The following is a 7,471-nucleotide window of genomic DNA, read 5'->3' as shown; positions in this document are numbered from 1 at the left end:
AGCCTTCACATCCCCATCTTTGCTGCCAGGTACAGGACCAGCCTCAACCTTTGGCACATGCACACAAACTTGAGAATTCCCTGGACCATATCAGCCAGACCTTGAGCCTGAGCTGCATCCCTGGACCACTGCTAGGGCTGGCCCACTCACCATGTCCACCCCACAGAAGCTACAGCTGCATCTCACCCAACTCTTTGGAGCAGTTATTTCCATAGAGGTGCTCCCAGGCAGCTGTGGGAGCCTTTGGAGCTAAGGTTGGTGTTCCCAGGAGTCACCAGGCTGGCAGTTGTGATGAAAACCCAGCTCACCTTGAGTGACTAAGTAGAAAATGCCCTGAAAATGGAAGAAAAAACCCAAGGGGAATTTACTGAATCTTGAGGTGGGGTGTGCTGAAGGAAGAGGGCAAAAAGCCCAGCCAGGAGGTCCAGCTCCCAGGCTTGCTTTCAAGAGCATGAGCCTCCCTTGGAGGGAAGATCTAAGGGATCCCCTGCACAGATTCTTCTTCCCATACAGCCTTCACTCTGTACACAGCTGGAGGCTGACTGGAAGCACCTGGGCTGGCTCTTGTCCCTTCTCCCAGCAGGCTCAGGGCAAAGCGACCTGCAGGTGGTGGTGGTGCCCAGAGTGGCTTCAGCACAGCTGGGAGCCCAGTGCCAGGCCAAGGATTTGGCTCTACAGAGTGAGCCAGGGAGGATGGAGGCCCTCAGGCAATGACCACCTCCACTGTGGCACCAGGAGCCCACCCTGCCTGTGGCTGAGTGAGAGGCACTCCTGGCCACACTGGTTATTTCAGCATCATCTGTGGCACTTCCTTCAGCATGGCTGGTTCCTATTTCTCATCCCTTCACTCCCTGCTTTCCCAGAAGAGCAGAATTTCCCATGTCCAGAGTGTCTCCAAACACACTGCAGCTGTAGGAGGACTGACTTTCTCCCACCTCAAGCCTCTCCTTTTAAAAGATCTCCCATCCATATTTACTCCAGCAAGCTGTGGCCTTCCAAGGTCTTTTTTCCACCAAGACAGGTAGATGTCACTGAAATCCATCCCCAGCTTCCTGCAGGTCTCACTGATCCCTGCCTCACTCATGCAGCCTTAGCAACATCCCCATCTATGGGAAGAAGAAGCACAAGGGCTTGCAGGAGATTGTCCCACATGGTTCTTCCAGAGCCTTTTACTGATTTGCTCCAAAATGCCTCTTCTAACAGACATATTGAGAAACTGAAGTTGCAGCTGAAACAATAAAGACACCTGAGCACCTAAATATTGGTGGAAATGCTTGGGCATATTGACTCCACAAGTAGTTACAGAGCTGCCCAGATAAAGATTCCTTTACCACAGGACAGATGAAGGGGAAAGAAGAAGAGAGCTTGGAAAACATAAAGGATCCGCTCAAATAACAGAAGAGCAGTTGCTGGAAGAGCCCAAACTATCTTTGCCTTCTGCACATGGTTCCCAGACCTTTTTCCATGGACAACTCACCACTCCTCTCTCCCTTCTCACATCATACTTGCATCTCAATGCCTTCTCTGCCTGCCAAGGGGATGGCTGTGATGTGCTGATGGGATGGCTGGTGTTCACTTCACATCTCTTTCCCTTGCTCTCCCAGATGGCATCAGGGCAAATCCAGAGGTGAAGGAAGATGCTTGGATTGCAATACCTCTTGTACTACAGCAACCTCCTTCATTTCCAGATGCCCAACCACAAGCTGCAACATCACCAGCCACATGCAGAGGTGCTTCTCCTTTTGGTGCTAGCAAATCCTACCTTTCTCCAGGATGATTCCACTCTCCTCCAGGTGTGCATCCTTCCTGTGGATACTCCTTCAGCAGCTCTGACTCCTGTGGCCAAGCCTGTGGAGAAGAAACTGTTTGAACACAGAGCTTTCCTTGGAGGTACTCCATGGCAGAAGCACAGCAGGCCAGGGCTGTGTCCTCTAGGCCACCTGGGCTGAGGGCTCAGGCCTTGCTCTCCAAAGGACCCAACAGCTCTCCAAGGTGGTTCTTTCTGAGGAGTACAGCCCACCATGGGAAGCCTTGGAAGGATAAGGAAAGTGTCCTAGGTGGCCTCCAGCTCCAAAATGCCATTTGTTTTGGAGTTCAGAAGGGATGAACTGCGTGATGCAATCAATTTCCTCTCCTGAACATCCATCAGACATCTGCTTTGCCAAATTTTGTGTTAGAAAATGCATGTTTAGTCACATGGTGAATCCTGCCTCTTGCTAAGTACACTCACCTCCCTCTACAGGTTCTGTCTGACTCATACCTGGCTGCCTGGGTGCATGGTTGGTCCCATTCCCAAATGCCCATGTCTGGCTGACTCAGCTGAGACTGAACAGCAAAGGCCAATTTTTAGTAATGCTGGAAATTCTTGTTGCCCTTCAAGGCAAGAGCTCCATGCTCTGGCTCATGTGAGCAGGAGCAGCTTTACCAGAAAGGACTGAGCTAAGTCAGTGCCCCTCAGACTTTGTCCCAGTTACCCAGAAACATCCACCTCTCTGTAGTGCACATCCTCATGGAATGACCTGAATTCTTGTCACACATCTCAAGTCCGTTGCATTGCAACACCGGCCGTTGTGTTTTCCAAAAGAGGATGCTGCTGCTAAAAATTACATGAATGATGAAGAAAGACAAATTAACACACCCTCTGCTCAACCACGGATCACTGGTGATGTATAAACACAGCTGAACCCTGGGGAAAGAACAATGCCAAGTGAAAGAGAAGGTAAAGTAATATGGTTTATTTTCACATCTCCCTCATTATTGCAAGGTCACGGGTGTGCCCTGTGGTTTGTGGTTGAGATGAGGCTGCACTGGAGTTTTGGTTGTGTCCTAAGGAAAGGACATTTGTCCTTTATCCAAAAGACTTTGGGATAAAGTTAGAGCTGGCAGGGCTGCTCTGGGAGAAAGCTTGGCTTTGCCACAGCCAAAGGAGAAGGCTTGGCTTTGCCACAGAGCTGGCTGCTGCCCACAGCACAGCTCATCCCACAGCTGAACAGGGCTGTAGCTGAGCTCTGGCTGTGTTTGGGCCTGTGAAAAACACCAAAAAACCAGGGAAATGTAAAGCTGCAATCAAGGCACCACACAGGTATCTCACCCAACTCTTTGGAGCAGTTATTTCCATAGAGGTGCTCCCAGGCAGCTGTGGGAGCCTTTGGAGCTAAGGTTGGTGTTCCCAGGGGTCACCAGGCTGGCAGTTGTGATGAAAACCCAGCTCACCTTGAGTGACTAAGTAGAAAATGCCCTGAAAATGGAAGAAAAAACCCAAGGGGAATTTACTGAATCTTGAGGTGGGATGTGCTGACGGAAGAGGGCAAAGTATACACTCACCAGGAGTCCTGGCTTCTCCAGAGTTAACTTGTTTCCCTCAGGAAATAGGAATTTCCAGTTTGAGGCTTGGAGAAGGCTGGAGCATGCCCAAGACAAGGATGTCAGCATGGTCAAGCACAAAAGTTCTTGTCCTGTCCTGGGCCTGCCTGTGGAGGCAGGTGAAGGCAGGAAGAGCAGGAACACATTTTCCCAGATCATCTTCTGTCAATAGAGCCTGGGTGGGACAGAAGTTGAGATTGGCATTTAAGTGGCAAAGGTGCCTGTCTCGAGAGATGGGAAATGGTGCCCCTGGGTTGTGAATGGTTGGGGAGCACCCCTGTGGAGGAAGATTTGGGAAACTGATGAGTGATAAACTGGATATAAGCTGCACTGTGCAATGGCAGCCAAGTGTCTGCAGGGCCACATCCAAAGCAGTGCGAGCAGGAGGAACAGAGAAGGCTCTAGGAAGGACCTTAAAGCTCCTTCCAGTGCCTTAAGGGACTCCAAGAAAACTGGAGAGGGACTAGGGACAGGGGCATGAAGTGATAAGGCAAGGGGGAATGTCTTCCCACTGCCAGACAGCAGGATTAGATGGGATATTGGGAAGGAATTCTTCCCTGTGAGGGTGCTGAGGCCCTTGCACAGGTTGTCCAGAGAAGCTGTGACTGTCCCATCCCTGGAAGTGTTCAAGGCCAGGTTGGATGGGGCTTGGAACAACCTGTTATAATGAAAGGTATCCCTGCCCATGGCAGGGGCTGGAATGGGATGGTCTTTAACAGTCATTTCAAACCCAAACCATTTTGGGATTCAATGTTCAGGTACCCAGGAGGGGCAGGGAGAAGTCAGGGGGCTTCTGCAGAACTGGTTTTCCTCACTTGCGTAAGAACCTGGGGGAAATCCCAGCCCTCTTGCTTGATGCCAAGTATCTCCTGGAAGAGGAAGTCTCTCCTGCCCTGGAGCCCAGGTCAGCATGGGGCTTGCAGCAGCTGAAAGCCACTGTGGGAGTGCCAGCTCTGAGAGCATGGCCTTGGCTGGCAATGGACTGGGACCAGCTTGGCATTCCCCATGGCTCCCAAGGCCTGCCAGATCCCTGGAGAGCTGTGGCTGGCTTTCCAGAAACAGGCTTGCAGGCCATGTTTGGACCCATGTGTCAATTTTGGGGCCATGCTCCAACTGCAGAGTCATTTGGCTTAGTTTATTTTTAAGGAAATGCCACAAACCTGTTTCCCTGCTGGTTAGGAGAAATATTCAGTATCAGGTTTTGACTGTGTTGCAAAATGTTGTTTTCTACCTGGGATGAGCCAAACTGGCCACTGGAGAGTTGGAGCTGGTGTTGTTTGAACCAATATTTGCTCCTAAGTATTGCCTAATTTCTAAACCGCACACGGCAAACAAAGAGCTCTCTGTTGATTTTAAGCTGCTCTTCCCAGCTTGGAGTGCTAAGCTCAGCTGCAGACTGAGGCTTCTTGTCCAGAGCTGCTTACCAGGTCATACCAATATAGATTTGCATTTTTAGGTTGGAAATTAATGGCAGCTCAACAGCCAGGTGCCAGCAACTCGACCCTCTGTGCCTTGCATGGGAGCTCTGCAGGACGGTGCCACTGCCCCACATCCTCCCGTGCACATCCCCCTCTCCAGCAAACACCAGCTGGCCCAGCAGTGCTGAGGAAACAGGTTTTCCTGACCTCCTTTCCCAAGCAGGCCCCCATTAACTCCCCAGCCCCCTTGCTGAAGTCAGCAGTGGCTTCTGCTCCACCAGCCAGCGGTCCGTGCAAAACTCACCCTCTCAGACATGCAATTAGTGCCATTCCTCCTAATGAAGGGTCTCTGTTTGCTTAATTAACCCAGAGGTCAACAGGATTACCAGCAAGTCTGTGCAACACCAGGAGCTGTGATGTTCCTGAAAGGATTTTGGAGGGGAAGGCAGTGAATTCCTGCTGAAGACACTCTTGCAAAGAGAGCAGCTGGAGCCTGATAACACTCAGCCTTGCCTCCTGTATATTTTCAAAGATCTGTGGGAACAAACGAGTAAATACTGCTATCTGGGAAAGAAATAGCAGGAGTGCCAGCTGCCCTGTGTGGCCACAGCACCCTCTGCTCCTCTCCTGCAGGACCCCAGGTCCCATGCCAGGGCACACACCAGGCAGTTGCACAACTCCTCTGTCCACAAAGTGGCTGTGTCCAGCTCCCTGGGACAGTTTCCACAGGGACATGTCCCCACAACAAGATGCTGGACCATCCCAGAGATGTGGCTGGCTGGGAACAGGAGAAAAAGTGGCTTATCTGCAGGAGGAGGGAGCTGTGGCTCTTGTGAGATACCATGTGCACATCCAGGGATGTTCTCCTGCAGTGGCAGAGCCCAGGACAGTGGGATGGGGACAGAGATGACCTTGGTGTGAGAGGGGAGGAAGAGTGGAGGGGCACAAGGTGAACCTGGGGGTGAGCCACTGCTACTCCAGCACCAAAAGGAAGCAGGGGGACATCACTGAAGCGGGTCCTGGCAGGTGCAGCCAGGGGAGCAGCTCTGAGCCTGCTGCAGAGTGATGCTGGGAATTTTGTGGACCAAATTTGCAATTTACTTTGCTGTGGGCATGGAGCTACAGGCAGAGCAGGCAGGAGAGGCCAGCAGCCAAAAGGACAGAAAGGAGAAGGCAAGGGGAGACAGCCAGAAGAATTGGGGAAGCAGCTGCCCAGAGCAGTGCCAGCAGTACCAGACCTGGGGCTGGAGCACTGTCCATCTGCTGGAGCAGCTCTCTCTGCTAGCTCTGAGCCAGGGAGCAGGGACTGAACCTCTTCTCATCCTCCACAGTGGCCAGGCAGCCCAGCTGGGCTGGCACAGCCACCCAGAGCTGCACCCAAGAGCTGCTCTGGCCAGAAATGAGATTTGGGCATTAAATGAACGGGAAAAGAGTCAGCTCACCACTGGGTCAAGCTGAACTCTACCACTTGCTGTTCAACCCCTTTCCAGTCAGTTAATTTATGGTAATCATTAATTCTAAGCCCCTGACCATGTGGGAAGCTTCACAATAGCTAATTTTTAATCTGTCACCACAGCTACACGCTGCTACATGTGTCCTGGTTGAAGCCACCTTCCCATTTAAACACTCTTACAGCCAATATAATTCCCTGCTGATTAATAGGGGTTGTTTTGAAACCACCAAAAAAATCTGTTGGCCAACATTCCCTTCCACTCTGTAATTTTAAAGCAGCATTAAAAGGGAATTAATGGAAATAACACTTTAGAATAACAGCAAGGCTTAGTCTTTATTGGAGACCCTTTGAACTCTAGTTAAAATAATTTCTCTCCTGCTCTTGAGATTTTCAAAGACAGATCTGTCACGAGCCATGCAAACATCTCACCCTTTAGAGGTCAAGAGCTGAGTATGACACCAGTGAGCAAATACTGGCCCCACCCAGGACCTGGGAGGGCATCTCCTCCCTGCCAGCCCAGTGCTGGTGACCACCACACCACCAGTGAAACACCTGCCCTGCCCAGGGATCGCTGAGGAGCCCACGGGCAGGCTTGACCTTCTGGTGCCTCCTCTCACTCCTAAGTGCCAGAGGAGTTTGTTTCCTGCTCTCTGGTCAGGATGTTCTCATCGAGATAACATCCGAGGGGAATGGCTCCTCCCATCCTCACCCCCCGGCCACCCGGGGCTGGCACAGCCCCGAGGCACCGCTGGACCCTGGCTCTCAAACAACCTCCTCCTTTCCAGTAATTACTGTTTTGCAATGTGGAAAATAATAAAAGTCTTGGGACTGTTAAGAGTTCTGGAAGGAGAAGAGAGGGGGGAGCAAAAGACCCAGCTGAGCAGATTTCAAACCCCCTCCTGAGGGCTTTTAGACTCTCGTGGCATTTTAATCCTCATTGCATTTTCAGCTGCAGGGATAAAGGAGCAGAAAACATCGGCAGAGATGAGGGGGCTTCAGGACACAGGTCTGGCTCTGACCAGCTGGGGCTGGTCTCAGTGAGGGAGCTCTGGGCTGGAGTGGACATCAGGATGCAGCAGAGCCCTCCCAGAGCCCCCCAGCATCATCCACTGGGTCCCTGTCCCCACCCTGTGCTCATGTGGGTGCTGTGGCACTGGGGAATGGGATGGCAAAGGCCAGCTATAGTGTGGCATGGCTCTAACAGCTCCGGAAAACTGTTGCAAGAATAAGGAAGGAA

This window comes from Agelaius tricolor, unplaced genomic scaffold (genome assembly GCF_023055355.1).
Source record: "Agelaius tricolor isolate 1412-34295 unplaced genomic scaffold, bAgeTri1.0.p SCAF_12, whole genome shotgun sequence".
Lineage (NCBI taxonomy): Eukaryota > Metazoa > Chordata > Aves > Passeriformes > Icteridae > Agelaius > Agelaius tricolor.
The sequence above is the reverse complement of the archived record's forward strand: the minus strand, read 5'-3'. Positions refer to the sequence as shown.